Here is a 15,798-nt window from a genome sequence, read left to right on the forward strand (position 1 = left end):
CATGACACCATAGTCTAATGATTAAGGCACTCAGCTGGTGGCAAGAGTCTTGGATTCCAGTCCATGATCTCAGAACTATGTCACAACCATTATTTCTGTATTTTTTCCAATCCTTGGTGTAGGGGGAGGAAATTAGAGTGCTCTCTTCCCATATACATGTCCTAGTCCTTAGTTGAAAGGTCATACCCGCTCCTGTTTTCACACTTCGAGGTGTCATATTGAATGTAATAGTTTGAATGCTTGTAATAAATACCCATTAGCCAGTTTAGAAAAAAAGGCAAGGTTCATTTTTTTATCTAGGGTCATTGCTTGTTTTAGCCTATGTGATGAATGTGTTGATTCTGAATTTTATCTTTAGAAGCCTTCCAGCGAATGTGCCGAATGTCTTGGGGTTTTGAATATTATCTCTAGAGGCCTTTAACAAAGTTAACCTAAAAGTGACCCTTAGGTAAACATTCTGAGAGATCAAAACCTAGGGGCTTTTGGAAAGGAGTTGGCAAGAGAGGTCATAGCGGTGATGTGGAAAATTTCCCAAAGAAGACCCAGGAAAGGAATCTGTTGGGTAAAAGATCTGAGCCCAAATTTGGGAGTAGTGACAGGTTTGGGTAGGAGGGGCCCAAGAAAGCAACTCACCCAATAAAAACTGTAACCAACAGTCCCAATTTGGAGGTAACCTCACTTGCAGAACACCGAAGGAAGAATCGCAAACGTATGCCGGATCAGGCTGATCACCTGAACCACCCTCTCCGTGAACAAGAGCTGCTCATGTTCATGCTGAAGCCATGGAGCGCCCAAGTGGGACCGAAGGAAGGGGACTTGTTCCTATCACTGCTGAGACCAACCCTAAAACCATAACTGAGAATGAAAGTATCCTTGGGGATTTGGTTTCTTGGAATTCTAGGATTGTAAGTATACCATGAGAAATAATACATTCCCCGGTCCCAGAGGCCTATGTAAACTTAACTGGCTAAAACTCGGTTGCCGGGTTAGGGAATGCTGAGGCAATAGACCGAGTCCGAGGGGGTATGGGCAACATTTGAACAATGGCATAGGGTTCATCACAGCGTCCAGCCCGTTGAAGCCCTGACCACAAGTGTTGTCATACTTTTCCTGAGACAACTGGTGGAAGTCCTCTCCACAACAGGTTATGAACACTCCAATAAGTGCCTTAAGTCTGTTAAAAGACTATAGTAAGATCTAAAAAGTCATGCTAAGCTGAGGCTTGTTCACAGCAAGCAAAAATACAAAAACCCCTTGTCAATTAAAAGGGTGTTTCTAAAAACGCCAAGAGAGATATCTGCTATCCATAAAAATGTCAACCTGGCTCCAAGTAGGTGTTTTACTGAGTATCAATCAAGTTCCTGGGATGTTCCACTCAGATAACCCCTTGTCAATGGAGAGGTTGTTTCTGAAAACACCAAGAGAGATATCTGCTATCCATAAAAATGTCAAAACAATTTGATTTTCAATATTGACAATGCTTGAAAGAAACTAAACTGAGGGTATAAAAATCTGTAAAAGCAGCAGCAGTGGGGGGTGCTGACACCACTCACTTTCTTCTGGAGAGGCTGCAGGATGAAGATCACCTCCCTTCAAGGATCGTGCTGAAAACTTTAGCCTGTCAGCTTTGCAACCCAAATGCCTTGGACTGGTGAGATCCCAGCTCTCTCTCTCTTTTCTCTTCTCTCCCTCTTAGCATAGATTTCTGAACTTGAACTGTATTAGTTAAGCTTGAGCTAAGTTTCCCCAACTACTTAGTGAAACCAGGGTATACTGTGACTGTTTGTGTTTGTTTTTCCTTTGCATGTATATCACTACTAGTGTCAATATATATATTTCATCTACTTAGCAATAAATAACTTTTATAGTCAAACTGGTGGTAACTGGGTATATTTTGCCTTCTTTACTTCTCTTTCCCCACTTGCTCTGTAGCAATGCCCCTCTTACCTAAGCTAAAAATCCCTGTGAAGCCCAGAAATACTGTGGGGTCTGCTCATCAAAAAAACTAAAAGATTGGGATGTGCTGAGTTTGAAACGCATAAGGGGATCAGCTTGTACAGGCTGATTGACCCAGTTTGGCTCAGACGTGCCCTAATGAACTGAATGCTGCCCATGAGGGTGTCATCTGGACACCCGGCCGAATTCAGAGGTATTCTGTTTAACTGTGTGCTTGTGTCTGACTGTAATTTATTGTTGCTCTGATGAACTGATTCTTGGCATATGAGGGTGTCAGCCTGTGCATGCTGATCAACCTGGCCAGGTCAGGCGTGTCACGTTAATCTGTGTGTGTTTGTGTGTATGACTGATTTGGGGACTGGAAGAACCCAGCCCCACTGAACTGAGTCCTGCAAGATAGCTCCATTGCGGGGTGAGGGCTTTCAGAAGGGAGAGATACAGCTCCGTATAGAAACACAAGTAACACAAGCAGCACACTGATAGAATTACCGAGACCCTAGCCCTAATAAATGAGCACACCCCAAAGTAGCGGGCAAATCTGGTAACACATGGCAGGGGCTGCCCCAGGTGGGAGTGGGCAGGGCTTGGCCCCATGCAGAGCTCCATGGGGCAGCTGTGATTCACACTGCCCAGGTAAGCTCTGCTGCATGAACCCTCTGTGCCCTCCTTCCTCTCACCCTTGGCCAGTTCACCCTCCTTCTTCCCCATATCCTTGGCATGTGGGGAATGCGGGGGAGGAGGAAGGAAGGGTGCAACAATGCATCAAAACTGCCTATATGGCTCCTGGGCCCAAATAATTGCCTTCCCTTGCTCTAGTCTCTTTGCAAAAACATTACCAAGCACTCTGCTCCTATAGAAATGCATATTTCTTATATTAAAAAAAAAGTTTCATCAAAATGAGCTGCATGTTGTCTCTTTTTGCATCCTATTATAGGACATGGGGAAGACTCCCTGTGTGAAGGCAGCAGAAATTCCCCATTTGGCATTCAATTAGCATCTATTGTTCTCCCTGTATGTAATCCCTTTATTTATACAGCAGACACGTGCCACCTGTGATAACTTATGAGCATGTATTGACCCGCAGAACCCCGCAGAGAGGATTTGTTGTTTAAAATTCCATGGCAAGAGATAGAAAGTGGCCCTTTGCTCCTTTTTTGTCACTGTTAGTGTGCCACAGTCCTTCCTTTATTAGCTAGAGAATAAATGCTCCCTGACCTCTGTTCCTCTCCTCTCAGTTAGCAGAGAGCTGGAGGCTCTTCTCCTGATTCATTTCAGCTGCAAGTCATCTTTTCTACACAACTCTGTTCTGGACCTGGTTGTGCCTCTAGCTAATGTTAGCTGCCTACCCCCTGCTTGTTCCTAGCATGGGATTGAATGCCAGAGGGGCAAGGCAAGGCTTCAGTGCAGGTCAGAGTGATGCTCCTAGGAAAGAATGGGAAAGTGCACCAAGAAATCTCTAGCTAATCCCTCCCCCCTAGCACAACACCCCTTAAGGCTTGTCAACACAGGGACACTGAGGAATATGTAACCTGAATTACTGTGTAATGGAAGTGTCTGCCTTTAATGTGCATTATGTAATAGCAATAAGCCCTGTGCAGACACACTCGGAATTAAAAGCAGCCTCAATTTAATTTAGTTCACTTTCACAATGGAGTAAGCTAAATTAAATTAAAGTCACTAATCCTGAATAAATATGTCCCTAAAGGGGTTTAAGCCTTATAACTAGGGTGACGATAAGTCCTGGTTTGGCCGGGACACACCTCGATTTCATAGGCTGCCTTGGCATCCCAGCCAGTTGGTAAAAATTGAAGCAAAAGTCCAGGATTGGCACCATCTCACCCTCACATGCCTGGTCTGGCTCCTCCTGAGCAGTGGCTGGAGGCGGGGGGTGGGCTGAGCGGGGCACTGTTCCTCCTGCCTGGGATGGGATTGGCGGGGGAAGGGCAGGGTAGGGGGAGAGCACTGCTGTGAGCCTGGGCTGCTCACATGTGCACAAGTTCACCTCCTCGCAGCCCAGCAGAGCTGGGACCAGGGAGCAGCCACTCCAGTTATGGTGGGGGCAGGGTGGCTTGGACCTGTGCCCTGAGGGAAGTGGGTCCCTGCTCACAACCAGCTGTTGGGAGCCCATGGTTGGGGGTGGCTCCAGGCTCTGGGCTCTACCCTGGGACTGTGGCCCCAGCCTGGTCTGTCCTTGTAGACCTGGCTGATTCCCTACCCCACACTTTGCCTGTGGTACAATTCAAATTGAAATAAAAGAACACAATTAATTACATTTTATTTTTATCACTGCTGCCCACCTGCCTGGTGCACCATGCTGCTCTGCAGCAGCACCACTGTTTTGGAGGTGGGTGGGGGGTGGGGAGGAAGGAGGGCAGTGTCCCAGATTTCTGAGCACTGCAGAGAGGACACGTGGAAATGAAGTGCAGTGTGACACAGGCGAGACCTCGGGTATAGATCTGAGAACCCTGGCCACCTCCATGTTTCATAAGCTCATCTGAGTGACTCCTGAAGTAAAACAGAGTAAAACAGAGGGGGTTTGGTGCAATGCATGTATTTTTGGTTGGCAATGCTGTGCAAGTGGATTTTCAAGGGTGACTTGAAGGAAGAAAAGTAGCCCTGACAAGTGGATTTTGGAAGGTCATTCCAAACACACCAGGCAATAGGGAAGACAGCACAGGCACACTCATGAAAGAAAGAGATGAACGGTATAGTTCACGAAGGCTGGGCAGAGAAGGGATAACAGGAGCTGAAAAGAAGAACTGGACAAAGACAAAGGATCCAAACCGCAGTGCTTGATTCTTTCCTTAGGGCTTCTCAGTGAGTAGACATGTTTTGTACCATCCAAAGTGTGGTTCCCATTGTGCTCTTCTCAACCTTTGCAGTGCAGCCAAGCTCCTTGCTTCCAGTGAATCGAGCTGATTTGTGTATAAATTACCTGTTCTTGTTTCCTTTCCTTCTAACTGCAGCTGCCTTGGGAGTGGGACTTCACCAGAACAGGAACTTGCCTAAATGTTTGGAAAGCCCTTAGCATATTGTGACCTTTATCATTGATAAGAGCAACCCAATCTAAAATCCAGGCATGTTTTGCACACAGCTTCCTTCTATTACACAATAGAAAAAGAATTTTAAATATAGCCGGCTGTGGTTGCTCTCCAGGATATTAAGTAACAATCAGACACTTAAGAGATGCATGGGGATAGCTAGAAATGCACACAGTGGCTGACTCATTCTCATCCACACCTCTCCTTCCTGTCAGGGTGGCCCTACATGCAAGATGATCCTTGATAGGATGACCCCCATTCAAATCTGGGTAAGTACTTTATGAAATGTTCTCTTGGGTAGTTAAATATTTTACACCACCCTGTATAGATTCACAAAACCATGACGGGCTTTTACCACAGCAATATAATCCCAAACTCCACAATATAAACAGCTGTGGACAGTGGTACTTTGCTTTGTCTTGTCAAAATTTTAACTAGACTCAGAAGCTCGTTCCTACGACTGAAGATGACGATCTCTGTAGACACGGGGTGAGAACAGGACATGATGATGGTAGGAATGTTTTTTTCTCCGGTGTTTGCCCCTTGCTGTGCTCAACTCATTCTTTTATATTTTGTAATTAGTGTAATTTTGTATCCCTCTGTTGTTTATTTTACCTATCTACATGCTGCATGTTTATAACACATGGGAGTTATACAGCTTCATTCATAGTAGGGACATTGCCCAGTCCTGAGGCATTTACTTTTTTAAACTTCAGGAAAGGGCTCTGAGAAGGATACCGAAGGTTTGTCTGTATGGGGACACTCAGGAAAGTTAATCTGAATGCACTTTTATCATGGATTAGTGATTATGGGGATTATTTGTGTCAGTCTCTTAATCCTTTCCCCTGAGCAGCATTTTTTCACATGAGGTTGGGTGCCTTCTGAAGAACTCTGCAGTGCAGTGAAGCATGGATGTGTTTGTTCTCAATGAGGAAACAATTGCCTCTGTAGCCAACAAGTTCAGCACATCTCTGTCTTTGTATTTGATCAGTAGAATGACGTCAGGTTGGTCTAGTTTGAGTTAGCAAGGCAGTCCTCTTTCTTAAACTATACTTGCCCTTTGCCATAGGAGTCTAAATGTCTTAAATAAAAGCCTAATACAAGTTTCCGTCTCAAGGAATAATTTCACAACCAACATGAATCCACTGCCAACAACACTTCATCCTCTGACAACATTGAGGAAAGTATAGCCAAAATATATATATATATTGGACACCTCACAGTGGACAAAATTCTAACTTTGACCACTATATTGACTGCTTCAGGGAAAGAATGAGCAATGAAATAATCAACAACACACACCACCATAACACCCTCTCCCTCTCTGAGAGAAGGCCCATTGAATCTCTGAGATCCAACCACCGAGTAGTAATAAAACCAGCAGATAAAGGAGGGGCTGTAGGTATCCTCAACCATGATTTCATAGATTTCATAGACATTAGGGCTGGAAGGGACCTCGGAAGATCATCGAGTCCAGCCCCCACCCAAAGGGCAGGAAATCAGCTGGGGTCATAGGATCCCAGCAAGATAAACATCCAAATATCTCTTGAAGGTGTTCAATGTAGGTGCTTGAACCACCTCCGCTGGCAGACTGTTCCAGACCTTGGGGACTTGGACAGTAAAGAAATTCTTCCTTATGTCCAGCCTGAAATAGTCTCGCAGGAGTTTGTGACCGTTCGACCTTGTCATCCCTTGGGGCGCTCTGGTGAACAAACGTTCCCCCAGATCCTGGTGGTCACCCCTGATAAACTTATAGATGGCCATCGGATCACCGCGAGCCTGCGCTTTTCTCGGCTGAAGGGTGCCATGGCTCTCAGCCTGTCATCGTATTGTCTGTTTTCCTGACCTCTGATCATGCGCGTGGCTCTTCTCTGCACTCTCTCAAGCTTCTCCACATCCTTTTAAAATTGTGGAGCCCAAAACTGGACGCAGTACTCCAGCTGCGGCCTCACCAAGGCCAAGTACAAGGGGAGAATGACGTCCCAGGATTTGCTCAAGAAGCATCTATGAATGCAGGCCAGCGTTTTGCTTGCTTTACTAGCAGCAGCATTGCATTGAAGGCTTATGTTCATCTTGTGGTCAATCATGACCCCGAAATCCCTTTCATTCATAGTGCTAGCCAGCGTAGCACTGCCAAGCTTATAAGGATGCTACAGGTTTTTCCTCCCAAGATGGAGAACCTTGCATTTTTCGGTGTTAAACACCATCAGGTTCTCATCCATCCATTTCCTGAGCCTGTCAAGGTCATTCTGGATCACCCTCCTGTTCTCAGGTGTGTATGCTTTACCCCAGATTTTGGTATCATCGGTGAACTTGGCCAGTCCGCTTCTGATACCAGTGTCTACATTGTTAATGAAGATGCTGAACAAAAATATGTCCAAGGACAGAGCCTTGAGGGACCCCACTGATCACAGGGCACCACAAGGATTATCTTCCATCAACTACCACCCTCTGGGTCCTACCGCAGAGCCATTTCCCCAGCCAGCAGATCATGGTGGACCCAAGGCTGCTGTTAGCCAGTTTTGCCAAGAGGTGATCATGGGATACCAGATCAAAAGCTTTTTTGAAGTCAAGATATAGGACATCAATCTCTTCGTCCTTGTCCAGGTGATAGGTCACCTGCTCATAAAAGGAAATAAGATTGGTCAAGCAAGACCTACCCACAACAAACCCATACTGGCTATCCCTCAGGATGTTGACATGAGCCAGTCTATTAAGGATGGCCTCTTTTATAATCTTTTCTAAGACCTTCCTTGGGATAGAGGTCAGGCTGATGGGCCTGTAGTTTTCCGGATCCACTTTCCTCCCTTGTTTGAAGACTACATAAATGAAGCAAACAGAAACCACCTAATACAAAAAACTAGAAGAAGATCCTATTTCACTTTTTACCGTGAAACTCAAAACTACAATCAAATCATTTCCATCAGAACTACAAGAAAAACTGAAGACCTTGATTCCCTCACTACTTAACCCAGAGACTTTTCACATGCTCCCTAAAATCCACAAAGAAGGAAATCCTGGCAGACCTATCATATCTCTTGGTGCAGTATGGGATAGGGCCTTGGAGCCTGTCAGTCCTGTGCCTGACCTGACTGTGCCATGGGCACTCAAGTCTGTTGGATTTAGCTGGCTAAGTGGTTACCCGATTCTTTCCTGCCACGACTTGATGTTAGATTGTCCTTTAATCGGGAGGTGTTTTATTCTACCGCAGCTTGACTCAGATGGCCTGGGCTTGATCCATCTTCTGGGGCTCTGCCATGTGAGTCATCTGATCGTTTCAAATTGTACATACCGATGCCATGGAGAAATAAATAACTAAAATTGTTTCCAGTTATACTGCGTGTGTATTGCAGATGGGTAATCTGTAAGACCAGAGAGGACATGAAACTTTGACGTCACATGTCAGGATGGGGAGTAGAACGCAAAATATGTGCGAGTCTCCTCATTCCAGATTTCTAACTTCTGTCTCCGATACTGAGGACACTGAATTTATGCTGCCTTCAGGCTTATTCACTCTGCTAGCGTTTGGTACCCTGGCCAAAAGTGTTTTTGACCTCGCTGGCAAGTTTGCATGAATGAAGGTGGCTTCTTAAATTGGCAAAGTATGAATGAGGAGAGTATGTGTGTATATGGAGAGAAGGGAGATACGGCAGCAGAGTAACAAGTATTTGAATAATGCAAAACTGTTAATGAAAGAAAAACATCTCTGCACTGCATTAATGTTTCTAGAACCTTCCATATGAATCTGGATCCAGGTTTGACCATACTAATTGCTCAATATCAAAGCTATGTGAGATTCCCAAAACATTCTAGTGAAATCATTTTTCACTTTTAGTCCTTGGATTTGTTTGCAATAAAAATTCAGTGTGTGGAGCGGCGGAAAAGGACTAAAAAAATGTGCATTTGAAGAAGTCCTTTTAGCCACAACTGTTGAGCTTGGTGTGGCTTCATGAAATAGTTAACTAGAGTTAGACCTTGTTGCTCTGGAAAAATCTTACTGAGAATAAGGAAAGAGTGCTGCATGTAATTCAGTAGTTAAACAGCTCCACCCTGCCATGGCAGATATCTTGGTGGGTTAATCATAAACACAGAGAGAATCCTATGCCAGTTGTGAGAAGAAGTATAGCATGCCCCTGGATTAGCTGCTGAAGACCAACTAACTAACAGATTATTGAAACTATACAGAAGAGGAGACAAGGAGAATGGAGAAGGAAAAACCAAAGTAATGTGCATTCTATATTTCCATAATAAGTATGTAAGATATACCAAAAGAGAAGAATATTACTTCTAAGAGCGGTTTAAAGACCTGAATTGCTTCTTAACTTTGGGGTTGTTTAGTGGTGGGTTATATTCATGTTGTTTAACATTCTTTAAATGTCTTTGAGGAAGGATCGTTAATTCAGTTAAACTATAAATGAGGAAAAAGGTTTGCCTCTTTGTAAGCATATTTTATTCTCCCTTAAGAATTTTTGTTTCCTGTTCACTGCTGTTTAAAAAATGTAGTTTCTTAGGAGCAGTTTGGGATACCTTGCCTCAGTGAGCATGCCCTCGCTCAAGAACTTACTGGGACTATTTGTTTGAGTAATTCATTAGTGCAAGGGGTCACCGCCCACAATCTATCTAGCGCTTAGCAATCACGGCCCCCACAATTTGCATGCTCTTTGCTGCAATGATGTTAAGGAGCTTGGTATACACAGATCAAGAAGATAAGCCAGAGCAGGTTCTTACTTAGCTGCATAAAGAACAGGGGCTTGGGTACCTTGCCCACAGCTCCAAATTGACAGAGTCCTGCTGTTCTTGCTCAAGCAGAACTACTTTTTTTGGTGGTGGGATGCAATGGGTTTCTACACTTTGCTCTGCTTTTTCCTAGGAAAGGTTGTAAACTTTCTGCTGGGAGAGAAGACAGTGGGTATCATGTTTACTTCATGATAACTTGACTTAGATCCCATATCTATTTGTTAGAGCATTTTATTGCTTTAGTTCAATTTTACAGAATTGATTTAGGTACCAGGAGCCAAAATCCTCTTTCATAATTGAGTTAATCCAGAGTAACTCAGTCCAAGAGTAATAGAGTTGCTTTGGATTTGCACTGATCTGAAGGAGAGTAGAATTTGGTAGAAGCCATTTCTCATAAGCCTAAGTGATCTGAGCTCACATGGTGAAGTTGGTGTCTCTCAGGCCAGGTACAGACATTACACTTTTGCCAGTAGAAGTGAGCGGAAACTGGTCTTTACCCGTAACAGAACAGAGGTTTGGCATACACAGACTGGTTTAAAAATGGCGTAACTTGGTCTAAAATTTGCCTTCCCCACCAAAGGGCAAACGTGCATTTTGTTCGCTACTAATCTAAGCTGAGCCACTTACAGAACTCTGCATAACTTAGATTGATTCTTGATAACTTAGATTGCCTTAGGCAATGGGCAGGGGGGCAGCTGGGAGTGCCGGTGCAATACCATGTCTTTAGGTTTCTGTTTCAGCAAAGAAAATCAGTTTTGGAAAACTGATTTTTGGGAAAAAGTTGTGTGTGGTATGTGAGTGAATACGGTAACATCAAGGGACTGTTTTATAAGTCAATATAACAAGATAAATTAGAAGGAGAAACAGTTTCCTTGGACCAAAATCTGCCTGCAGCGAGGAGGATTTGACCCTCTGAAGTTTCTGGATTTAGATGCTTTGTATCTGTTTGGGGATTTTATTTGTATGCACCATCCAGCTATCTTTCAAGATGATTTATTTTAGCTCAGGGAGCAAATTTAGTTTTGGAGGATTGTTGTGAGAAGTTGAACATCTTATTAGAACTGGCCAAATCTGCAGTCTGATCCTCATCTCTGGAGCAGCTCTACTGAAATCAGTAATTAATCCAAATTTATACCAGTGCTATGGACAGCACCATTTGATCCAGGGGGGTGATGTGACTTATGCTGCTAGCAGAAGGCAAATGATTAGTCTTCATGTAATCTGCAGGCTGATTGCAATTGCTGTGGCATCAGCCCATAGAGCTGGACAGCTGTTCATGGGGTAATAGGCTGCACAGCAGTGGCAAAGCTAGGGCAGGATGACTAGACAACTGACATGGGGGGGTGAAAAAACCTGGGTGCTGCCTGCAGCCATCTGTTATAACCACACCGGCAGTCAGAAGTTGCCGCTTCCCCTATGCCCCAGGTGCCTGGCTGCATTAGTGTTCTGCTGCTGTGCAATGCATCTCACCAAATGAGGTGGTGCTGTATATGCAACGCTCGTCCCCAGTGTGGGTGAGCTCCTGACAAGCTCCTCTGGGAGAGCGTGGCTCTGCGCAGGCCAGTCATACAATCAGACCCTGTCTCTGTGGACCTGGAAACAGAATATGGTAGAACCCTGTCGTGTTTGTCTGCCGAGCTGAGCCCCGCTGGTTGGAGGCGTAGCGAGCTCCTGGAGTTTGGAGCTGGGTTGGGGGAGAGTATGCACCAGTGGAGAAGAGGTGGGGGCGAGGGGAAGGAAGAGGGATTGAAGTCTTACCTGCTGCTGCTTTCTACACAGTGAAGGCAGCAGATGCTACTGCCAGTGATGCTGTGGTGGCAGCAGCCCTGTGGCATGGGCTCCCTGGTAGCCAAGCCTGGCATCCTGTTCACTCCCCCTCATATGCTATTGGGTGCATGGCTATTGTGGTAGACACTCTCCATGGGTCAGGGGGCACCTTTCTGCTATCCCATTGCCCACTTCCCCCCTCCCGATGCACTGCTGGGTTGAGGGCTGCCCCTGCTGTGGCCAAGACTCCTTGGGGACATGATTCTGGTGCCCCTTCAATAGTCAGCTCCTAGGGTTGGTGCCTCATTCACCCCTCCCTGGTTACATTATTGCTGCTAGCATTAACTGGTCCCTGGGAAGTTGGCTCAGAGCTCAGCTCCTTCCCTACTACTTGCATCACCATGCAGAGGTGAAGGATGTGGCTTGGTGAGGGCCAGTGAGATGGTGATTTCAGATCTGGGACTGTGTATGCAGTATTCCCCTCTGGGAACAAGTGGGCAGGAGGGGCTGGTGGATGTTGGGGTTTCCTCATTTATTCTTATCCCAGTTATGGTCAATAAAGTTGGCATGGCATGTACTAAGTGAGCTGCTCCAGACATAGAAATGTCTGCTTGCTCCTCAGAGCAAAGAGGGTTGGTTTGGGGGGGTTCTGGTTAGGTGATCAAGTTTCTCTGCTCTGCCCTTGGCAAGGCAGCTAAACACAGCCTTTGCTGGATTTGGCCAGTTTTTGCCTAGCTGACATTCAGAATAAACACCGAGCCGTCAGTTCCAAGCTGGATCTTTAGGATGGCATATGGCGATGATGAGTAGCACATTAAGGTGATAAATTCGAGCTCCCATAAATGCAGCAGAGAAATCTATGGTGGCTGCACAGCTATGAAGAATGGCAGAACAAATCTATTGCTGTCTTTTTTATGCTACTAATCCACAGACCTCTTACTGGTACTGTGGTGTGGTTTATAGCCATGTTACATGTGAAAGCTCTGGAAAGCTGGTTTTCATGTACAGCTCTCACTGGGAGCAGATGGGGCTGTAGAGCAGCTTTGCTTTGAGGCAGTGAAAATGATTGTCTATGTGAATGTGACCCGAGGTTTTGTTATGATTAAAATGAGCTGCGGCAAGAGGAAGAATGATTTAACGGCTGGATGGCGAGGGCTTGAGACCTGCATTTATTTGCCTGCTTTGTCACAGACCCCCAATATGATGAGCAGGCCCAGATTCTCCTCTGATTGTCTTCATCCTGTAACTATAGACATTTCCCTTGGTCAGCTTCTGTTGTAGCATTTTTTTTCCCCAGTCAGTCCTTGTTCTGCTTTGCTTTTGCTGTAGTTCCTCGTAAACATTTTACAAAATTCATGAAGCCAGTGCTGTGAGGGTTAGCCTGTGACTCTGAAACCTTCCCACAACCAGCTAACACAGGATGCTGTTTATACCCGTGCATTCCCCAACTCAAATGTCAGACTGCTAATGGAGAGCCACAAGGTGGCATGTCAGGACCAAAGCACTTGTAACACAGTTTGGCATTTCAGTTACTCTGTTGCGATGGGAGAAAAATCTGCAGCCTTGAACCTCATGCTGGAGCCTAGGGACTTCCCTTATAATATCACAAGAACGTAAGACTGGGCCACTGAGTCTGTTTCCTTGCATTTGCTATGTCTAGTCCCCTGCAGTCACAGGTGCCACTCTGCCGTATCGTCTGCCTGTGCTCACAGGTGCTCCAGTGTGCAAAGTGCAGGGGCCTCGAACCTAAGAATGGTGAACGTTTCCCTTTATCCACTGAAATATTCAGGCTTGAAGTAGAGCTGACTTGACTATATTCTTAATAGGTGAATTTTATTCACTCTGCTCAGTGGTTAGCATGTAGGTTGTGCATCCATTCAGTCCTACTTTTCAAGCAGAATCTTTAATTCTTTATTCAAAGAACATTTTTGCATCACAAAAGAAATACTTTTGGCTCCCGCAATGGCATGGAATAAAATTTGCTCGTGTGCACGCACACGTATGTGCATGCACACATTCTCTGTTTGTATACCTTTGCAAATTGTCAGGCGCGTTCTTGTCCTGATGCATTTGCACCCTTAGACTGCGCTAGGTCACACAGCATGCAGCACAGTCCATCATGACATCACACATCAAGCCAAAGAGCAAGGGGAGGAGGAAAGATGGAGAAAACCTGAAGGCTAGCAAGTATATATTCAAGGACTGAAAAGGAAAACATCAGCCAGGTAAGTGACCTGATTCCCAGCTGGTATAAATCAGCTGGAAAAAGAGTGGAGCTATGTTGTGTTAGGCCGGCTGAGGATGCGTCTACATTTCTTTTGCAAAATTCTCATTCCCGAGTCTCTGTGCATGTGAGAGTCACCCTCTGAGACTTGCTTTACAGAGAAGCACCTTTGTAAATGTCAAGTATGAAAGAAAACACGTTCCCCATGTTCAGTCATTGCTGTAGCTGCTTTCAAAGGAACAGGATTGGCATTTCCAGGCGTGCCAGCCTTTTTGAACCGTGCGATCTTTTCACTGGGTTTGCTCGGGATTGCTTGTTTCTTTTGTTTTGGCAGCCTGCAATGGTCGGAGTGGCAGCCGTGGAGACGGGAGCTCTTGATCGCAGGAAATGAGCAGGCAGTGACAAAGATCTCTTTTTTATCTGTGTGCCTAAGTCCTAACTTGGAGGGCTCTAGATACTGTTTCCTCTCCCTGGCTCATTCTTTTTTGAGCCTGAGACTGCCAAAAGGGTGCCAGTTGTGGGTGTTTTGCTGTGACATGGAAGCCTGTCTTTTGGGAACTGGCTATTGGGAGTCTGAGATAGTAAATTGTATGTTGGAGGCAAGTAAAATCTATCCAGTGCAGGCAAGGGCTACAGAAACAGCCTTTGAGCAAATCTCCCATTGTAGCTCAGTCTTCTTGTAGTGGACTTATTCTCCAAATTACCCTGCTTCCCCATAGCTCAGGATATCTGATATACAAGCTAAACAATTCCACAACTTCATTGCTCTGCTGACAGAGGTTTTAGCCAGGACTATCAGCAAACCATAGTGTAGACAAAGTGGTTAGCAAAAGTATTTCTCTCCTACGAAGTAGGCTGGGGAATGAAAACTTTAGGGCAGAGGGTTGCAACCTTTTTAGACTCAAGGTCCCCTTTGATGTATTGAGCACCCCACTCCCCCTCGCCCCCCAATGGACTTAAGAAAATGCCAACTTAGTTTTCACTCATTTTTTTGACTACAGAAAAAAGAATAGAGTAATTCTTCTGCTGCAGAAAACTCAGAAAGACCACAACAGGGCAGAACATTTAACTCTCAGCATGTTTTTCTGTTTGAAATCTCGAGGTTTATCCTGTGAATCATGTTTGCACACCTAGCAGTGCTAGTACTGAGTCACACCCAGCAGCATCCTTGAAAGGACCTCAAGTCACCCTAGGGGGCCACGGCACCCTGGCTGACAACCATTGCATTAGGAATTTCATTGTGTTTTTCCATGCCCCAGTAGCCAAAGACTCCTGGGAGCTGGTTGCAATGCCTAGAGCAAACAGATGTAATGACAGCATATGCTTGGCATGCAAGTGCTCAACATTTCATTCTTCCAGGGGCATCACTGCAACTTTGGGGGATTACCAGAGACCAGAAAGGGAGTGGCTATATGTATTGTGCTAAAACATGTAATCCTTTCTATAGCGAAAATCAGTATCCATCCACGCGTCACAATAGTGGTGCAGCTTCCTTTTCCCTGGGTCTCATAATATAATAAGTTTGGCAGAGCAGGTGGGAATTGGGATCCATGATTAATATCCTTAAGCCTGTGTCTGACCATGCCCATTTGCTTTTCTGTTTCTTGATTTTGCCAGCTGTAAAAGAGGAGTTAATAAATGTGAAGATACTCAGAAGAGGAGACCAAGGCAGATCTTCTCATGGAAGGCTGAGGAGTGACTCAGTAACATTAAATTTAGGACAGACAAAAAGAAGCATCTCTTCATGCAAGATGTGGCCACTGGCCAGTTATATTTACTGCTGTAAGAAGTCATAGAGTTTTAGATCATGGATTGATTTTCTTAAAGGGCTTGGTAATTTCCTTGCTAATATCTGCATATGTGTGTGTTGGCTGGAAAATGTTTTAAGCTATAAATGTCATGCATTAGTCCATAATTATCCCTACAGAAGGAATTTGTTCCCATTTAAGGCCTGGCCCAACTGCCATTCAAGTTCTTGAAACCTTTTCTTTCCTTCAGTAGGAGCTGGAAAGAGTTCATATGGCACCGAAGAAATGGTGAGGCAGATAAGTCTTTTCACTTTCTCTAAAGAAA

General features: G+C 45.0%; 1 long non-coding RNA gene across 1 annotated transcript; it reads left to right on the forward strand.

Annotated features, from left to right (window-relative positions):
• Positions 1-5,244: 5,244 nt before the first annotated feature.
• Positions 5,245-15,397, forward strand: LOC149869610 (uncharacterized). The gene is made up of 3 exons (XR_016441507.1): positions 5,245-5,266; positions 5,436-5,508; positions 15,343-15,397. It is a non-coding gene; the product is annotated as an uncharacterized LOC149869610 (long non-coding RNA).
• The last annotated feature ends 401 nt before the right edge of the window (positions 15,398-15,798 follow it).

Source organism: Crocodylus siamensis, chromosome 3 (assembly GCF_052110815.1).
Source record: "Crocodylus siamensis isolate JL-2025a chromosome 3, ASM5211081v1, whole genome shotgun sequence".
Taxonomy (NCBI): domain Eukaryota; kingdom Metazoa; phylum Chordata; order Crocodylia; family Crocodylidae; genus Crocodylus; species Crocodylus siamensis.